Genomic DNA, 21,453 nt, shown 5'->3' with positions numbered 1-21,453 from the left:
ATCTTTAAAGCATAAGAGAACCTAGGACCTATGAAGTTCTTAAAAGGGTTGTGCTAATAATAAACATTTACTGATCATGGCTGATGTGTCAGGCATCATATTAATCTTCCACATTATTTCATGTAATGCTTCTAACCACTATGTGAGCTGAGTATTGTTAGTCTCATTTACTGATGAGAAAATTGTGGTCCATCATCATTTACTACTTTATTCAAGGCTATTCAGCAAGTGGCAGAGTGCTGATTTCAGCCACACTCTTTGATTTATTTGTTTGCCCATCAGTAATTCCCTGACTAATTTGTAACCTCCTTCACTTATTGTCTTCATAAACTCCACAATCACTGGTACTCAATAAATGGGGACTGAATTAAACTGAATATAACTTTAACCAATTTATTTTATAGATGAAGAAATTGAGGTCCTGAGCCCTTCAAATCACTTTTTAAAAAATGATGTGGCATATAGTTTGTTTTGATAACATTTATTAAGCCCCTACTATTTGCCAGGCCCTCTACAAAGCTCTTTTAATACATTATCTTATGTTAATTCTTGCAAAGACTCCAGGATATATTATTACCCTCATTTGATCAAGGAAGAGGAAGAAATAAGGGTCAGAGAACTGAAATAACCACTGGGATTTTAGATAGGCCCGCTGGATTCCAAAATTTGTACTGCAGTTTCAGCTACTATACATGGACCCGAAGTCAACATTAAAAGAAAGCTTTGCATAAGATCACGTGCTAAGTGGCAGCTCTGACCTACAACAGAAGCTGACAGAAGTGGAAACTCAAGGGTAACAACAAGAGAAGACACATGCTTCCTATAGATGATGGAAATGAGAGAATTTTATACTCCTTAACTTGATCAGTAGGATTTTAAAAAGCTAAGGGCAATGCACACTCAAGGAGGGCTGTGCTGTCACCATGCTCTTCCCTTCAGATGCGGTTTCGCTGGAAGGAAGAAGTGAGGTGACCCAGAAAGACATGTATGACAGCCTTTAGAAAGCGAGAGAAAAAGCTTAAGTGCAGAAGTTACTTTAATTAATGGACCTCATCCCTGGCTCTCAGCTTCACTGCAAGCGTCCTAAAGAAATTGCAGAAGCTTTTGTGCTGAGCCACTGAATAATTTCAGACCCTCCAGGCTCTGAAGGAAGGGTGCGAAGGAGACTGCTTCTATGTCAGATCTAAACATCAGAAGCTGCTTGACATTAACAAAACAAAACAAAACCCCAAACACACATTTGTGTTGTCCTCTTTCTGAAAGGTAGCTCTACAAGGATTTGTCACAGACAAATCAACCTTAACATATACAGAGCTACACCCAATCTTTTTCTTCAAGTTGTCTTCCCACTGCCATGTTTCCTATTTTACATGAATTTGTAGGGAAAATGCTGAGTGTTCATATACCTATTTTCCTGGAGACAATGTGCAACTTTGCTCAGATTCTCGAGGGAGTCTGTGATGAAAACAAAGTTAAGAGCCACCATAAAGTCCTTTATTTTATAGATAAGTTAACTGCGCCAGAGAAGGAAAGCCTAGAGTATTTCTTTTTTAAAGCTCAGACATAATTCAGACTATTAACTTAGAATTCATTATTTACTTTTCTTTTTCTCTCATAACATATTGGTCAAGCTGGATCTATTGTACATTTTAAGTAACTCTTAAACCCATTCCCTTGTTTTTGGCTTACTGGAGAGTCTAAAGGCAGTGGGTAGCACACATGTAGTGCTTTTACTTTTTCTAGTCACTGTCTTTAACTATGTTTTGTCTAATCCATTTTTCCACTTCCTTCGAACATCCAACAAGGTCCCATAGCTTTTAGATAACTTTCAGTTGATACAAAGGTAAAACTTATCTCTCATTTTCTGCTCTTCTCTTCCACTCCCTGTTCAGCACTGACAAGTGACTTGGACCCAGGATCCTGCAGCTGCAATGAGAACGGACAATGGTCTCTCTTCACACCTTTTTCCTTCCTTCTTCCCAGTTCTTTTTCTCCTCCATGTGTCAGAGTGGGAAGGGGAGAGCTTGTAAGGGACTAGTATCTTTTACTTACCTAACTTCTGTTGTGGTCTTTACCGGGACATTGCTGCCATTCTGGGTAAAGCTGCTGTCCACGGAATCATTGTTGAGGGAGGCCTCCAAAGACTGGCTCTCGTGAGCACATCAATGAGTCTTTGGGCCCTCCTCACTACAGAGTTCCCCGATGGGGCCTCCTCTTCAGGCACAGCCTCTTTCAACTCTCTGTCGGCTCCCAGCCTCTGGCATTTAGTTCATGGAGCCCAGAAAGCTCATACTTGCCGACTGTCTCCAAGGTCCATCGAAGCGGGGAATCCTGCATACTCTTGCCTTTCTTAATGGTAAGAGTCTAAGTTTCTTTCCTGCCACCCCCTTTCTGCTATGTCATCTCTTTCCAATTATCTTTGCCCTCCTGTTCAAACAGGGCCAGGAGCCAATCAGCAAGTCTGTTGTTTAAGCAAATGTTCCATCAAAGAATACAATACCTGTTTGATAATTTCTGTGAGTCCTTGGAGCCTTCCTTTAACTTGAATTTGGAAGTAGGAAGGGTAAAAAAAAGCTTAGCAGTCCCCACTAAGCCAAAGCCTGCAAAGAATGTCTTCTCTTCTCTGTAATATTCTTTTATGCACACAGGGGTGAGGCGGGGAGAGGGGTGTGGATGGAGAAGGTAATGCTATGCTGGGATGATATTTGGACAAGCAGAACTGGGTTCAGCTACCTAGGCTCTGGAGAAGCTATCTGGTTCCTAAATTTTTAGGAGTCTCTTCAGAATATTGGATGCCTAACGTAGCTTTATTCTCAGCTTTGAGTCTCAGGCTTAACATATAATTATCACTTTCTCTTACTACTTCAACCTTATTTGAAGCTCTTATCAGAATTCATCTAGTTATTGCAATTCTGCGGCTCTGTCTTCAGTATCAGGCCACTCCCAGTTTTAACACATTGGTCCCACTGCCTTCACAGTGTGGCACATGATGCTGTTAATTTCCATCCATGTCTCCACACCACATTAGGGGTAAAATCCAAACTCTTTAACATGATATATGAAAATCTTCATTATCCTAATGTCTCTCTGCCTTCCCAATCTCATCTTAAACTCCTCACTGCTTTCTCACATCTAAACCCATCCTATATAAGTTCATAATGAGCTACTTGTCATTCTCTGAAGAGTGTGTTTTCCCATAATCTTGAGTCTTTACAAATAATTTTCCTCCACCTGAATAAGGCTTTTCCTGCATCCAGCCTCATATCTGTCTGGTAGCTTACTTATCATTCTCTAACATTTTTGTTGTCGGTGCTCAAATCACATCTGAGTGATGTTCCCTGATCCTCAGTTACTGTCTTCCTACTCACATATTATTATTCCTCTTTCCTCTTATACTTTTAGTACGTTCCTCAGTCTCCCAGATCACAGTATATTATGTTATAAATGTTTTCCCTAGAATGAAAGTTATTTGAGTAGGAAATGAGTATCATAATGACACAATAAGTAGTTAACAACTGGTGGTTAAACAACACTTAAATTCCTCATCAGAGTATCTGATTAATCACCACATTTTAGTGTAAATTAACTTATCAGACCACATTTTTTCCATGAGGTCCATGATGAGAGCTCTGGCTATCTGACCAGGGAAGGGTGGCAAAGAGTAAAATCGTAGAAGAGGACAGTAGAAGGCATTTTGAGTTAACTTCATTTGATAGGATTGAAATTCCTGTCTTTATTTTCACTGTAGAAATATTTTTCATTCTTTTCATTGACTTAGCTGCATTTCACAGTGCTATAGTGTGTCAAGTAGTATGAATGTGTCAGTTTCTCTTTATTGACAATACTAAACTAATAAAAATTTAATGGATGTTCTTCCTTTGAACCATGCTTTGAAAACACTATTTATTAGCTAGATATAAACCTGTGTATTTATAACATTTTCATTCTATTTTATATTAAAGTTATTTCTTCCTTATAGGCTCTTGAATGGTTTGATAAAAACCTGTCTCAACTAAATGCATTTTTTCATTTTCCCCTGGAAGCATTTGGTTAGCACTAATGAGAAATTGATCTTACAAAGAGAGAGAAATTAAAACCAAACACACTAAAGCTAAGTAAATGCCTTCAGAGTGACTGTGCACTGGATTCTAAACTTTTCCACCGAGATGTTTCTAAAACTTAAAGATGCTATGGAATTGGATGTAACTCCAAACTGAGAACTTTTTTAGTAAAAAACAGAGTTGAGATGGCATTGAATCATTTACCCCACAGCTTTTCGCAGTGTTTGGAACTGAATAATCTGTCATTTCACATTAACTTGGACATGAAACTTGTCAGTATTTCTTAGTGCAGACTAAAAAGGAAAAGGACTGAAATCCTTTATTACTCCTTGAATTTGTTGTGAGTGTTTGCATTTTCTTTCCCATCTGCTGCCTGTATAAATACCTAAGTCTCATAGGAAGTGGGGATAAATTATTCCTCTTCTGAAAGCTCTAAGGTCACAGGATAGCATCCAGGGCAAAATTAAGAATTTTTGATATTTCCACCTGGGATGGTTTTTAGTCCATTTTAAATTATACTGACCTAATTAGAAAGCATGACTGTGGCTAAGCTTTTTAATATTAAAAGAGTGCACTTTATTATTTTTTTTATTAGTCCTTTCTTGGAGAGCAGCTCTTCCACTATGTAGCTCAAGCTGCTTTTTGAACAGAGTCAAATCAACATCAGTTAATTGATTTTTATGTATAGTAGTGTAGGGTACGGGAAAGTGTATTAAGTAGTCAGTACAAAACCTCACTTCTGATCTCATCTGTTGATTGTCTTTTATTTTAATTCTATACCTCATCTCACTCATCTATAAAATGAAGAGTGTGGACTAGATTTCTAAGAAACTTTTCGCCCATTTACTTGTAACTCCAATGTTTTTCTCAGTCTCAGGCTGCACTCCATGATTTCTTTTCTATCTTGGAGTAAGCCCCAAGCCCCAGAGACTCTGTCGGCATTCTGTATTCTTTTTTTGGGGAAGTTGCCTTGAAGTTTCTTTCTCATCAAGATCTGTCTCGGAACAAGACATGTTCTCAGTTTCCAACTTCCAATTTTCACCCAACCATAGACACGCAGGTGACTGTCCTCTTCTGGGGATGACATGTGAGAATATAAAACATTGCTCAGTGCCCTTGAGATACTCCCTGATCCCTTTTTCACTTATGTGAAACCAGGTTGTTTCACATACTAACTAGACTCAAGAGTCCAGTTACTCTTGAGTCGCTATGCTATTTAAAAGACTCAAGAGCTAATTTGGGTGGTAAGGAGTAACTATATGTATTTGACGAATTTTAAGTAAGTATTGACTAGAGAATATGAAGAGATCAAACATAAGTTAAATTTTCAGTTGAGTTTAGGGCTTAAGCAGTGTCACAAATAGAAAGGTTTGGAGAAATGTGAAGCTATTGTCTGGATAATCCAATCAGAAAACTATATTATCCCAGCCATCTTAACTTTTAAAACGCAAGTCTAATAGAACTACATCGTTTGTGCATTTGATTTCTTTTAATCAAAATTGGTAGAGTGCCAAAAAAAATCACACACAGGTTTTTTATTTTAGACAAACAGACTCTGGCTACTTACAGACCCTGCTTCTTACAGGCAAGCAATTTTACCTCTCTGAACAATCTATTTGTAAAATGAAAGAATAATATTTATCTGGTGGTACTGGTAAGAATTAGAAATGTGTAAAGTGGCTTTCACTGTGTTGAGGCTAAGATATCCTGTGGCAATGTTAAGATCAATGCCATCTATGGTTTAATGGTCACCCTCCTGGTTGGGGGCTTTGATATCTTGTGCATCACAGTCTTCTATACCATGATTCTTCATGCAGTCGTGAGTCGGAAATAGTCATGTCTATCTCTAATATCTACTTTATTAATTTAATTCGCACACATATTTAAAATCCCATTTAAAATTTAAATGATATATTAGTTTTGAATATTCCTTTTCCCACTCATATAATTTATAAAGCAAACTTTTTCAAACTCAGAGCCACATTTTAGGTCATTTAAGTCAGTTTTCCAGGATATATCACCTATGTAACCCAGTTAGCATTTGTTAGTTACTATTTGTGGAGCGTCTACTATGGCCAAGCACTGTGCTATATTCTCTTACCTTAGAAATTGGGGCGGTCTTTTCATACAGTAGCATTAAGCTAAGATATCAATGATGAGAAGAAGACAGCCATTCAGAATCTGGGAGAATATTCTTGCCAAAGGAAATAGCAGGTACAAAGGCCCTGACACTAGAATGAGTTTGGGTCCAGGGATAGAGAGAAGGCCAGTGCGAATGGAGTGTGCTGGATGAACATAAGTGTGGTAGATATTTATATTGATGGAAAAATTTAAGTAGATTAGCTAAACAATTTATATCTAACTTGCTATGGAAGAAAAAGAAAATGGTTAAATCCTTTTTTCAGTGAGAATAATCTGAGATGTGAATACAGACTTAATTACTTAAATAATATTCACTTTAGCTAGGAGACAAAATTTGGGTCATTCACATCTTCAAAATAATGTTTTAGCATCACAAAATTGGCTGAAATAATATGTATCATCTTTTAAAAAATTTCATAGTCCTAGTCAAGTGTCTTAATTGGAATAGGACCCTTTAAAAGCACATTATTACTTTTGGCATCTTTAAACAAGGCAGTTCAGTTTTTCTTGCTATTTTTAGGGATCAATCTTGGTACGTCTGGACTCAGAGAAAGCTCAGCTACCAACTGAATTTGATAATCTTGTACTAACAAATGATTTTTATTCTTTCATTCACTTATATTTATTGAGCATTTACCATGTGTCAGCCATTGTTTCATGCTTTGTTCTCCACAGGGGAGGTGAAATAATTTTTTCAAAATTCTCAATGACGTCCTTCTGTTCCTTGAATTAAAAAATGCAGCAAACTACTGCCAGCCACAAGGCTTTGGGTCTGGAATGCTCCTTTGCTCCATTATTACTATCTTCTCTTTGGCTAGTTAACTGATCCCTATCCTTCGGTTCTCAATTTAAGTGTCAACTCCTCTGAGAAGCCCTCCCTGACTGCCCCAGCCATCGTCTAGGTCGGTTTCTTCCATTATACACATGCATAGGATCAGATTTCTTTCCTTCAGAAAGAAAAGTAAACTCTTTAACCGAATTCTTTATTATTCTTTACTATTAATTAATTAGTGTGATATTTATTTGAGGCTTGCTTCTCCACTGTAATATAGTATAAGCTTCCTAAGGGCACTTCCAGAGCTATTTATGGCCATCATTGTATCCTTCATGTCTAACTTGGGGACTGACTCAGATTAAATGGCAACAAAGTATGGAGTGAATAAATAAATGCATGAATTAAAGAATTTTCTCAAGAAAATATCTCCTATTTTGCCATGCTTTAAATGTATTGTATCAGTCATTTCAATTTTTTTGTTTGTTGCTATTAAAATGAAGCTTAAGAAATACTGAAAACTGAAAGGCTTGTTTTCAAATAACATCGGTATTTTACACTTAGGTTGTGTCTTAATCACAGTGAGAGCACAGTAAAAGAAGATTAAGTAGGGCTGCCCCGGTGGTGCAGCGGTTAAGTTTGCAGGTTCTGATTCTCGGCGGCCCGGGGTTTGCCGGTTTGGATCCTGGGTGCTGACATGGCACTGCTTGGCAACAAGCCATGCTGTGGCAGACGTCCCACGTGTAAAGTAGAGGAAGATGGGCACGGATGTTAGCTCAGGGCCAGTCTTCCTCAGCAAAAAGAGGAGAATTGGCAGTAGTTAGCTCAGGGCTAATCTTCCTCAAAAAAAAAGTAGAAGATTAAGTACATTATTAACAGCATTTCCTCTTGATTCATTTTCATGAATATCTTCCTCGGTGTACTATTTTAATTGCAGTTTAGAGGCAGGGGTTGGAAGTTGGGGAAGGCAATCCCACTTAAAAGGGTTGAAAATGACACGGATTTACACTGCAGTACAATTAGGAACCCCTCTATGAAACCCAGATAGGAAGAAAAGCAAGGAATTAAGACACTTGGGGTCTAAGTCTTCTTCTGCCCCTTGGTTGTTTGCCATTAAGAAAGTCATTTCACTGAGGGGCAATTTCTTTCACCTATGAAATGAAGGAATTAGTCTAGGTGGTTTCTAATATCTCCTTCAGTTCTAAACATCATACAGTTTTACAACTAAGAAAACTCATTCAGGGACAGAGATCTTTATTTGTAATTTAGATATCTGAACAAACATGGAATCCATCAGGGTAGTCAAATTTTCAGTATACCATTAGGCAAGTGTACACAAATTTAGGTCTTTGACACAATCTAGTAACTTCTCCTCTTTACTGCCTGTTCTGGATTAGATATGGTGACAAACTCAACTGAAAGGAAGGAGGACAAAACTGTTTTTCAATAACTCTTTTTCTTAAATGAGTCTTTGGGAGAGCACGGGTTAATTAAAAGAAGTGTTCTTGGCATAATTACCAAGGATCATTGAGTAATAGCTTAAGTTAGAATCAATTCTTTATATGGAGGCTAAATACAGTTAGGATAGACAACAATTACCTTGAGCAATATGAAACGAACAACAGAGTTATTTCCATATTATCCTGAAGCACAAAGTGCCTTTTAGTGGAATATGCTTCTTTAAAATTTAGGACTGGTAATTAGATGTTTACATGGAACATTTTCATATGCCTGGGGTAGCAATCATCTACTAAAATAGTATTATTGTAAGGTTTGTAATAATGTCTGGTTAGATGAAGCCTGATTCTCTAATTGGTTTCAGAGTCTTCAGCAGTGCTGCCAGAATAATAAGCATTGATGACACTTTTTTTACTCCAAAAAATCATGCTATAATTTTTTGCTGCTTTTCATGTATCATATACCATTTTTGTAGGAGAGGAATTCATGAAATCACAAACGCTACTTTTGATTTGGTAGGACTGATGAAATAGACTCGAATTACCAAGCAGCTACTGACAGTCATTTAGCAGGTAAATTAGAACAAAGATTCAAGGGTCAGTGATTGCCATTGTAACAAGTCAAGGAGACATGGATACCTTTAGGAGGCAGCATAATGTAATGATATAGACTTTCAAGTGAAAGTTCAGGAGTTCGATAAATCTGGCTTCAAATTCTTCCTTAGTTATTTCCTAGTCTGTCATGCAGATAAGTTTCTTAACTTCTCTGAACCTCTGTTTTGTGGATATCAGTCATCTATCTCAAAGGACTGCTGTAAGGATTGAGAGGGACACGCAAATTGATCAGCGCCATGTCTCACACTCAAAAAACATTCAACAAATGTTGGCTATCATTTATAAAGGAATTGTAGAATCTTAAAATTGCATGGGGCTTTACACATTCATCCTCATGCTCACAGTAGGAGTTACTTTTATTGCTTATCGGATAGAAGATCATTCACTTCAGTGTTTAAACACTTTAAGGGACAGAGAACTCACTATTTTGAAAGTAACTCATTTAATTATTGAAGAGCTTTATTGGAACTTTCTTAATAATGTCTAAAAATGGACTTCCATTTAGCTAATAATATTTTCATATATCTATTTCGTTACAGTTCACAAAGAACTTTTGATACAATATTTCATTTGATACAACAACCCAATAAGGGAGGTGTGGTCCATTCCTTTACTCATTTATTCATTCATTCACTAAACATTTATTGAGAACCTCCTATGTGCCTGGCACGGATCTAGGCGCTGGGGAGTTATGGCTTTGTAACAGATGAGAGGGTCAAGTCATGGGAGGCTGACACTTACCCACTTGAACACAGTGGAGGCAGAACTGGCACCAAGATCTTTAGACTCTTATTTTAGTGTACTTCTACCAGATTATTTCTAACATTAATTATTTGTTTCTGATAGATGAGAACCTAAGTCTCTGATTTCTTCTCAATATCTCCTACATTGTCTCTCTTTATTTTAATTAATAAACTTTATTTTTTAGAACGGTTTTAGGGTCACAGAAAAAGCAAGTGGAAAGTATAGAGTTCCATATACTCCCTGTCTCCACACACAACCACTTTCCCCTACACTATTAAAATCTCCCGCCAGAGTGGTACATTTGTTACAATAGATGAACTACATTGACACGTCACTATCACTCAAAGCCCATTGTTTACATTAGGGCTCACTCTGGCTGTTTTACAGTCTTTAGGTTTTGATAAATGTACAACCACATGTATCCACCACTGTAGCGTGATACAGATTAGTTTCACTGCTGTAAAAATCCTCCGTGCCCTGTGTATTCATCACTCCCTCTCCCCTAACTTCTAACAACCACTAATTTTCTTCCTATCTCTATAGTTTTGCCTTTTCCAGAATGTCATGTAGTTGGAATCCTACAGTATGTAACCTTTGCATATGCTCTCATTGCCTCTTTAAATTTCTCCTATTCTTGCCACCCCCAAACGAGCCCTGACCCTGATCACCTCATTTTTTACCCCACCTCCCATTCCTCTTCCTACAGTTCTGTTATTAGGCTGCTCCTTGGCTGAAACCCGTTAGTTAAAACTAAGATTGCTTGAAAAATTAGGAAATAAAATTGTACAATTACAATATTTTGTGGTTTTATGACAATTTCATGTATATCTCGCTTGATTCTTAAAAATGTGGTAGATTAGAACTTATCAGGTCCCTTTACAAATCAGTTGGAAAAATTAAGTGACTTGTGCAAGCAAGCAATGAGATGATTTCAAACCCACCAGAATCTTCTAGCTCATTCTATGCTCTTGCCACTATTACTGTTGGTTTTCTGGTACATTTCTACAAAAATCAGTTATGGATTACTAAATTCTCCAGTTATTTTTATTTTTATCAAAGGTATTATCATTTTCTTCCATGTCTTTTCCATGATTCAAATAAATATGTAGTGCTAGTGTTATAATATATAATATCATAAAGTGTAGAAAACTGGAATAGGGAAATTGATATTTTTGACATTTATTTGGGGACCTTTCTCTGATTTCTCATTTATACTATGTTCTCTATGTTTTCTTTCCTTCTCTAGTTATAAGTAAAGTACGATTTTTTTCCATTTAATTTCAAATTTATTCATGAGCCCAGTGTGATATGAGGATTGGTATATAGAATAAAGAAGATGTATTTCCCATTTTTAATAAGATTGTATTTTAATTTAGAGCAGAGGCATAATAAAGAGTCAAAGGCATAATAAGAGTCAAAGAACTGAGAAATACAGAAAGACATTAAAAATATACATTATTAAATAGTACTTTGTCCTATCCTTCTATTCATCTTGTTGTTATCAGAAGTAGATTTTTAGCTTTGTGTAGGTCATCAATGGCAAGTGTTGGACATAGAAAACCATACAAACTTCATCTCTCAATCTCGTGATTTAAAATTGAACAAGGATCTACTAACATTCATAGCAATGAGCATAGCAATCTACAGGAGTAGGTTAACAAAAGTAGGTTAGTTTTAGCCCTAGAGGATCTTCCAGACTTAGCCTTGTGGTTAGGAGTGTGGACTTGAGTTAGACAGCATTTTGACCTTTGGTGACTAATGTAACTTCTCTAAGCCTTGGTTGTTTGATCTGTTAAAAAGAATGATGATAACAACGCTCATTTTATTTGGGGTAATAAGTGACATAAAGCATATGAAATACTTTTTGCCGTGTCTGAAACACAATAATGAATAGCAATTATAATGGCTGTTTTCACTTGGAAAAGTCCTTTGTGACAATGGAAGGTGCTAGGGAGGCAAACTATTCCAAACAGAGAGGAGCAAATCAGAGAAAGTGAAGTACTCAGTGAGCTGGAGAGGAGAGTCTTTGGTTAGAGGGTAAGTAAATTAACTTGGGTAAAGAAACAAGGCCAGGAAAAATAAGATGAGTGGGGTAGGCAGTAGGCCAGGAGATTGATTTCAGGACCTCTGCTATTTAAAATAAATTCTAAAGCAATAATGCAGGAAGTTGGATACTGTCTTTGTTGTCTTCAGGGAAATAGTTGCTCAATAAGTATTAGTAGTAATGATGCCCAGTGGAATTCTTCCTCCAAGAAATACTTTTGTATCTATTTATATCTTTATCCAGATCATCTATATCTGTAAATAAATATATTGCTTTGTTATGTAAAACGTTTGTTTAAACCACTAACATTGCAATGAGAGTGTTCCACACTGAGTGGCAAATATAAAAAATTTAAACAAGTATAAATGTAATAAAATAATCTTTATAATGAGACTTGGTTTGTACCCCAGTTCCTTATTTTTATTAGTTATTCTTTCAATCCTAATTTAAGATTCTCCAAACTAATTTTAACAAAGGATGTGTCTAGTTAAACTCTAAGCTAGAAATCTGTTGTTCGTTTTGTTTTCAATTTGTCAAAAATAACTAAACTTAATCAGAAGTTTTGGAAGATGATTTTTGCCAAATGCTCTGCAAACAATGTTGTTTTTTGACTTAACGCACTAGCACATTTCTAAGGCTGAAGGAGGTGAGAAGGCAATAATGAACTTGTGTCTTATTCAAACTCCCGCGGCTGCTCTGAGTGAGAAGAAAACCTCATTTGGCATTCTAGAAAGAAATTGAGTTATCTGGTACTCTGACTTGCAAAGCAAGTTAACTACCATCTATCTCTCTCTTCTGATGAAAGGCGAAATATTATTCAGCAACTGGAGAAAAAAGGCAGTTACCAAGAAACATGCGTCATATTCAAAGATATTATTACTATTAATATTAAGGGTGAAAAGGTGTTTGTTTCATTAGCAAACAACAAATGAAATAGATGAAATAGCATGTTTGAACTCTTCAGTTCTCTCATTTGTTTCTGTCACATTTCTGATGTTCATGGCTGTGACTGTGATTATCCTTACGGGGTGATGACAAACCTAAGTTTTCTTCCCTCTCTCTCCTCTCTGAATGAAAGTATCTTTCTACTGGAAGTCTTAAACAATCATCTTTCTTCATCTCTTAGGAATATGCATGCTGTGATAAAGTGAGTGCAGAACAGAGAACTTAAAAAACACTGCCTGAAGTAATAGTGCCCATGGGAACCGCCTATTACTCCAGATTATGTCTATTTGAGAGGTCTTTTGAACCCAAGAAATACTGCAAATATTCAGCAAGTTTACTGTAATAAGCAAATAACTGGGATGTGCTATACTGTCAACCCATTATCTTTAGAAAGGAAACTTAATGATCTTTGTCACACAGGTTTCTTCCACGATAACAAAAAAAAAATTGAAAAGAAAAAATAGCTCAGTGGAAGTATAAAAAGCCATACTCATATGGGCAGTCTACAATCTAGGTGATTTCGCAGTAATAGAGGGATTTTGGTGGAAGGTAGACATTTTAAATAATAAGTAAAAATTAGCTGTATTATGTCAAAGAGAAAGATGTATAAACCATTTGTGTATACTTTAAAAAAATTACCAAGTGAATGCCTATGTAACCATCACGGAGGTCAGGAGCTAGAGTGTTGCCGGTGCCTGCAAAGCTCCACTGCGTGGTCCACCGTGATCACAACCCTACCCATAATTTTGACTTTGGTGATAATCGCTTCTGGTTTTTCTTTTAGTTTTATCATCTATATATGCATTCCTAAACAATATGGTTTAGTTTTGCCCATTTTTAAACTTTAAAGAATCACACTATGTACTTTTTTGTTCTTGCTCTTTTCATTCAACATTATGTTTATGTGATTTATCTATATTGTAGGATGTAGTTGTAGTTTATTAATTTACATTGTTGAGTAACATTCCATTGTCTGAATATATTATAATTTATTTATAATTGTTGATGGACATTTGGGTCATTTTCAGTTTTCAGCTATTACACGTGGCTCTGCTATGAACAGTTTTGCATGTGTCTCCTGATGTGCGTATGCAAGAGAGTAGCTGGGTATTGACACAGGAGTAGAATATCAAATTCTTGGGCATGCACATCCTTGCTACATAATGCCAATTTTTTTTCCAGCATCGTTGTGAAAATATACAATCTCTACAGCAGCTATAAGATTTCCCATTGCTCCACTGTAATTTGGGATTGTTGGATTATTAAAATTTTCCCCAATTTGGAGGACGTGTAAGGATATCACACCATTTTTTTTCTTTTTTAATTTGCATTTCCCTGATACTAGTTAAGTTGAGCACTTTTTCCCATTGGAATTCCTCTTTTGTGAAAATCTTCCTCAAGACTTTTGCCAGTTTTCTTCTCTGTTTTTATTTTGTTTTGTTTTTGTTTGTCTTATCATACATCTGGATACTGGAGGCTGCTAGATAATTTTAGTTATGTGGTTGAAATATCTTGTCCCACTCCAAGGTTTATCTTGACACACTCTTTAGGGTGAATTTTGAAGAACAATGTTTCACAATTTTAATACGGATCTTGAAAAATCAGTCTTCCTCAATGGTTGCTTTTTTGCCCCTTTTTGTCTTTTTTTTTTTTTTTTTTTTTAAGAAATCCTTCCTTCCTTCAAGGTCATGAAGATAGTCTCCTACATTATCTTTGAAAATTTTGTATATTTAGGGCTTTAATCCCCCTGAATATGTTTTTGAATATGGTGTGGTAGGGGTAAAATTTTTTTTCACATGGTTTTTCAGTGTTCCACTGATCTGCAAGACCACCTCTGCCTTGAGTATCCGTAAACGTGTGGATCTGTTTTTTTTCACTCTATTTTGTTCCATTTGTCTGTAAGCCAATTTGTGCCAGGATTTCATTATCTAAATTCTATAACTTTATAAGAATAAGATTGTATTATAGTTGTCGTCATATTTTATAAGGAAAGTTCTCCACCTTGTTCTTTTTCTTCATGTGAATATTTACAGTTCTTGACTATTTGCACTTGTATATCATTTTTCGTATTTGCTTGTCAAGTTCCATAGAAGTCAAAGCAAAAATCCATGACCAGTGTTAAAACATTGCTGAGATATTGATTGGAATTTTTATCTTTACAAAATTGAGCTTTTCAGTTTATGGCCATGGTATATCTCATATTTATTTGGAACTTCTTTAATGGCTCTGGAAAAAAATATTATTTTCCTTCAGTGAAGTCTTGCTTATTTTAATTAGATTTATTCCTGGGTTCTGGATTTGATTTTATTCTATATTAAATTTATCCCTTTAAAACATTTTATTTTGCTTTTATTATTATGTGGAACTACAATCATGTGAAACTCTATTTCAAGAAATTTATCTGCATGTTCTTTTAGTTTTCAGTATACACAATTATATAGTACATGAAAAATGAGAGTTTTGGGTTTTTCTTCATTCAATCTTTATATTTTCTTATGCACTAACAATATGTCATTGCAAATCCATATTATTTTCTTAAAAAATCCTGCTTCAACTAATATGCATATTAAGAAACATGTGGTAATGTTTATTTCACAAATATAATAAAATTGCTATGTGTAAAATATAATCAAATTACTAAGCGGTGCTTAGTTCAATGGCAGATAAACACGTCAGTTTTAAGTAGACATGTACCCAACAGATTTGAAAGCTACATGTACCAGAAGTAATTCGTTATTGCTTGCTACTCTTTTCCATGTTTGACCAAAAGTCAGGACAAAATAATGTAATTTACATGCCATTATCAAATTATTGGTTAGTTTCCTTAAAAATACTTAAATATTTTGATGATAGAAAATACAGTGACCATTGATATCAGTTAAAATATTTTGGCATAGTTTTTTCTCTGCAAGGACTTTTTACACTCCCCAAAATTGTGTGCCCATTTTTCAGGTGGAAAGCTGATGTATTTATCGATCAAGGAAGAAGAAAGTCTAGTATTCATGCCATTTGATTGATAATCAGTAAATCCACTTTGCTTTGATAATTGTCTGCAGAGTTTAGACATCTTTATGATTTCTTTTGAATAAGAAATATAAGGTGGATCAAAACAATTAAATCTGATTTATTATTTGCTGTACATTTTGACCAAATAGCAGCATTGCCTTATGTTTGATTAAACAAATGGAATATTGGAAATTTAAAATGAATACATTATTATCAAAGACGTCACATAACCTTTTGTTTAAAAATGAGTACTTTTTAAAGTACTTGTAAGCCAGGAAAATAACGATTATTATCCAAGAAGTCATGAGAAATACTTAACTTAGTCTGCAATTCTGAGAAAATGATTGATTTTTAACTGATTGTGCCAATTTACTATCTAATTGTGTTAATGGTACAATCCTGTGACAACAAAAATGGCAACATTATAAATATCATGTAAATGATTTTGCTGATTAGAGTTTGATTATTTGAAATTCTAGTTGGTTCTAATTTTAGAATGCTTGCTCAGTGTTGCTCTGGCCCCTTATTATTTCTCATAAATCAGATGAAATGGAAAATTACATTTTTATTACTTCTTTTTGTGCTCATTTTTATGAGACTATTTTTTTGTGGTTAAGCCATTAAAAATTAATGTTTTATAGATAAAAACAATCTATGATGTTTTCTTCATGATAGCAATCTCGTTGTTTGAGAAGGATGTGCACATGCAGAATGTAATGTAATACATCCTTAGTCTCTGTCTGACCTTTGGCAAATTATTTAACTTTCTGAGTCTTTAGTTTCCTCGTCTGTAAAACAGGAATGTTATAACCTACTTTGAAGGGTTTTGTATTATAGAGGATGTTACTCATACAATCACTTAAAAATAGCCATTGATTAATAATAATAAAGATGATTGAACATAAATTTAAAAACAGTGCAAACACTTCTGACAACTGTTTATGAGTATTGAAGATATTCAGATGCATTTAGGAGACTGGACTAAAAATGCAGTTTTCATTGGGGGAAAATGACAGGGAGTACGAGTCAATTCTTTTCAATCAGTAGATATATATCGATAATACACTAGGTATCTTCATCAGAGCTCCATCAGCCTAATTACACCACCCTTCTTCAGGAGCTCATTGGCGTTGGTTTCACTTCTTCTGTGCCCATGGATAAGCGCTTTTTATTTAGTGTTTTTCCCGTGTTTGGGTTATTTGTTGTTTGTTTTTTTTTCAGCAGTAAGTGAATCAGAAAATACTTGGAACAGGGAGTCAGGAGACCTGAATTCCAGGTCTGGCTCTGCTAGTAATTAGCCTTCCAGCTTTAAGCAGCTCACTTTAAGAAATCAGTATCTCTGCTTCTAATAATGCTACTGGTTAACTTCACAGAATGCAATAAGCCTTGTTGCGTGAGCTTCACCTAACCAACCAGCAACAGCTGAAAAGAAGGCTTTGGGGTTAAGGAAGAGAAGACAGTTGAGTTAGCTGTAGAAGTCACAACAATTCAGGCAGGCGGCCAAGTCACAGCCAGGGCAGAGGGTGGTGGACGCCTCATGGGTGATTTCACTTAGAGGGTCGAGGCTAAGGATTGCTCATTTCCTCCAGTAATAAAATTGTGGCTAAAGGAGATGTGGTTAAAGTCCTATGTGAAGGGTTAAGAGTTTCAGAAAAACTAGCAGACAGGATCAGGAGAGAATTCTAATGGAAAGATATTAGAGCTGAGGCTAGAGGACTGGCTTTAACCACCTGCCAAGAGCTTTTCATGTAGGAATAAAGACATATTATACCCAGGAAACTAAGAACGCCCAAACCTATTATAACGGGGCTGAAGATATTTCAAAATACTTTAGATACACAAAAAATATATAAGTAGCAGTCAATCTTTTCTGGAAGAAAAATACTCTTGTAGCTCTGAGTTGAGGAAAAACATTTCTATCTAAATTGCCCAAGACTAATAAAATCTGGGATGCAGGCACAGCTGGAACAGATGTAAGGACCTGATGTGAGAATAAAAGTGAAGAAACTGAGATGGTAACATCTGCTTAAATTAATGTAGGGAAACCACTTAGAACTGTACAAATATTGGTACAGGTAGTTTGCACAGTCAGGAATAAATATGGTTTTAAGCAGCATTCTTAAAAGGGGGTGCTCATTAGATGGCTTATACTTTGGGCTCAGAAATCTTTACTACAATAATCAACTAGGGGCTATTGGTCCTCACAATCTCAATCTGACTACCATTTCTTATCCTTCCAGCTCCATCTCTGTACAATTCCTACACTTTTTCAACTGCATAGGGATCTACGATACGTTGATCCTACCAACTTTTCACTGGCCCTGCCACCCTTATTTCCTCACATCCCTCTTCTCCCAACTTAAACTTTATGTTCAATCATTACTCTTTTATAAACACACTCTTGTCTCTCTCTCATTTTATTATACCCTGTACACAAATCCTATTTCTGGTTAAATCCAATTAACCACCAAACCTTGCCTTTCTTTGCCTACCATATTGAACATGGTTGGAGTAAAACACACCAACTTCCCAAATGATGTCACTTTAAATCCATAATGCCCCATCTTAAGTGGGCCTTTCCTTAAAGCTAGTGTCCTATTTTTCTAAATGATTATTTCAAAACTTTTTTTCTCAAATTTCCTAAATGTCATTCCATAGCCTCACCCTAACCTGATGAACTTGCTTGTTACTTCGTATTACTCCCTCCCTTCTGGATCCTATGGCCTGCCTCCCTTCCTGTTACTGTGTCTGCAATGTCCTCGCTCTTAGTGAAGAGCATAGATACCATATCCTTCACTTCACTCCTCTCACCAGTTCACGGACATTACTCTGGCTATACTCCTTTCTCTCGCATTATCAGTTTTCTCCGCTCCTTTCTTATCAGTCTGCAAATATCTTGTTATTTCTCCAATTAAAAAAAAAGACTCTCAATTCCACTTATCCTTTTTACAGCTTCCCTATTTTTCTGCCCCTTTTTGCAGCAAAACTCATCAAATTAGTGTTCTATACTTTCCATCTCTTCTTTCTTTCCTCTCCTTCTCTTAAACTCATTAAAATGAGTCCTTCTTGCAACTATGCCGCTAAAATTGCTAATGGCAAGGTCACTAACAAATTCCATGTTATTAAATCCAATGTGTAATTCTCCTTTTTCATCCTACATGCTGTGTCATCATTGGACACAGTGATTACTCCCTGAGCTTTGACATACTTTCTTCGCTTTGCTTCCAGGGCATGCTGTATTCTCTGTTTTCTTCCTACCTCTTTGGCGGCCTATTCTCAGTCCCCTATCGTAGTTTCTCCTCACCTCCTTAAACTCTAAATGTTGGAATTCTCCAGAGCTTACTTCTTTGATATCTCTTTTCTATATCCATTCTTCTTTCATGATTTCATTTAGGACCATTGCTCTGAAGACAATCTATTTGTAGATAAATCCCAAATGTGTGTAACCAGACTGGACCTCTCCTCTGAAGTCTAGTCTCATACGTCCGTCTGTCTATCAGACCTCTTCACTCGGATGTCTAACGGAAATCCCAAATTTAACGTGTGCAAGATTGGGCTCTTGATTCTTTCCAAAACCTGTTCCTGCTGCTGTCTTATTCCTTTAGTAAAATGTCAGTATCATTCTTCCCTTTTCTCAGCTAAAGTGGACGTGAACTCTTTTCTTCCCTTTTATCCCACATAAAATCCATGAGCAAAGCTTACTGGCTGGTTGTACGTTTAAATTAAATCTGGAATTTGATTACTTCTCTTTACCTCTGCTGCTACCACCTTGACCAAATCTTCATAATCTTTGGATTATTAAATATTGTCCTTCCTGGTCTTCCTGCTTCTGCCCTTCTCAGAACCTTCTCAGTAACACCTTTCTTAGCCAATGCATCTAAACACGTGGTCCTCTCTACTCAGGCTTCTCTAGCACATCCCTATTTTGTTTCTACTTTTTTCCTTAGTACTTATTATAATAAAATATGCTCTATATTTAACTTTGTTTCGTTGATTGTCTGTCTCCCTCAACTTGTTCATACACAAACTAGAATGAAACTGAGTGAGGATGAGGATTTTTGTCTCTGGCTCATTGCTGTTTTCCCAGTGCCTAAGATAGTGCCTGGAACACATTTATGGTGAACTCCACTTATGCTGTTGAATGAAAATAATGCACATTTAGATATACAAGTATAATTACATACAACAACTATATTCATTAAAAAGTGCATATCTTAGTCAGCTTGGACTGCCATAATGAACTACCCTAGACAGGGTGGCTTAAATAGCAGACATTTATTTCTCAAAGTTCTGGAGGCTGAGAAATCCAAGATCAAGGTGCCTGCAGATTTGCTTGTTGGTGAGGGCACTCTTCCTGGCTAGCAGATGGCTGCTTTTTCACCGTGTCCTCACATGGGGGAGAGAGAGAGCTTTGGGTTTCCTTCCTCTTTTTATAAGGATGCTAATCCCATCATGGGGCCTCATCCTCATGACCTCATCTAAACCTGATTATTTCCCAAAGGCCCTACCTCCAAATACGCATGAATTTTGAGAAAGACACAAACATTTAGTCCATAGCAATGTAATTGTGTTATTAATGTCTAGTTTTTTTCTTACTGGATAGGTGAAAAGCCTAAGCAAAGTGCAGCTAGGAAATCAGTCCTGTTTGGTTAATTGTTCTCCTGCTTGTGTTGATCACATTCTACTGATTTTCTGAGTATACCATGTGCATGGAGACTGACCATATAATTTATAATTCAAATTAGGACAGTTTTGAGAGAGAAGAAAGGTACAAAAAATAACTAAAACTAGAGAATTTTTAAAATATTTATGGATTGATTGATAAATTATTTTATATTGGTGGACCTATAAAATAATTTTATTTAAAAGCCATTTTCAAAAATAAAATTCTTTCAAAAATCAAACACAGCATATGGCTGTATACATTAAAGCAAAATATAAAAAATCTTACTATTGATTTTATGGAATTTTAAAAGTAACATAAGCAGAGTAATAATTCTGGGTACATATTCATATATTTTATTCCGTTTTTGGCTATGAATGTGTCTAATACTTTATCATTTGTATTTTTCTGCAGAATGCATTTTTTCAATTCTTGACATCTTAAATTGACCTTTTTCAGTAGACCATAATATATTGAATTGAGAAAATACTCTCTCTCGGGATGCTAAGCTACCTGATAAGCTCAAAGCACATTTTGCTACATAGAAAAGGTCCTCAGTTCTATTAGGGGCGATATTAAAATGTATAAATATTGAAGATTAAATACTTTCATAATACTGTTTTTTCCTCCTCTCTAAGTACTTTTCTTCTGTTTATATTAGTAGAATATCATGGTTTATTTGGATTAAAGTCTAAGTTACATATGCACTACATAAAATTCCAAAGATTTCTACCCCACAGGATTCTTAATTTATAATAAATATTGCTCTTATCGTGACATTGTGTTACACCAAAATGTAAAATTTATCATAATTTCAAAAGCAAATACTTTACCTTCAATTTTGAAAAGTTAAACTGAATTACAATGGCATGCACAATGGTATGAGATACTTCATCTTCAACAAAAAGAATCAGCAAGAGCTAGACTTTGATTCCATGATTTGGATGAAAGATATTGATTCATTATTCAAATAAACATAACTCATATGAAATTTTGATCACATT

General features: G+C 35.7%; 1 protein-coding gene across 2 annotated transcripts in view; it reads right to left on the bottom strand.

The window, feature by feature from the left end:
* CNTN5 (contactin 5) overlaps positions 1-21,453 on the bottom strand; it is a 1,137,031-nt gene that overhangs the window by 140,275 nt on the left and 975,303 nt on the right. The gene's annotated exons all lie outside the window — the stretch shown is intronic.

Source organism: Equus caballus, chromosome 7, assembly GCF_041296265.1.
Source record: "Equus caballus isolate H_3958 breed thoroughbred chromosome 7, TB-T2T, whole genome shotgun sequence".
Lineage (NCBI taxonomy): Eukaryota > Metazoa > Chordata > Mammalia > Perissodactyla > Equidae > Equus > Equus caballus.
The sequence above is the reverse complement of the archived record's forward strand: the minus strand, read 5'-3'. Positions and strand labels throughout refer to the sequence as shown.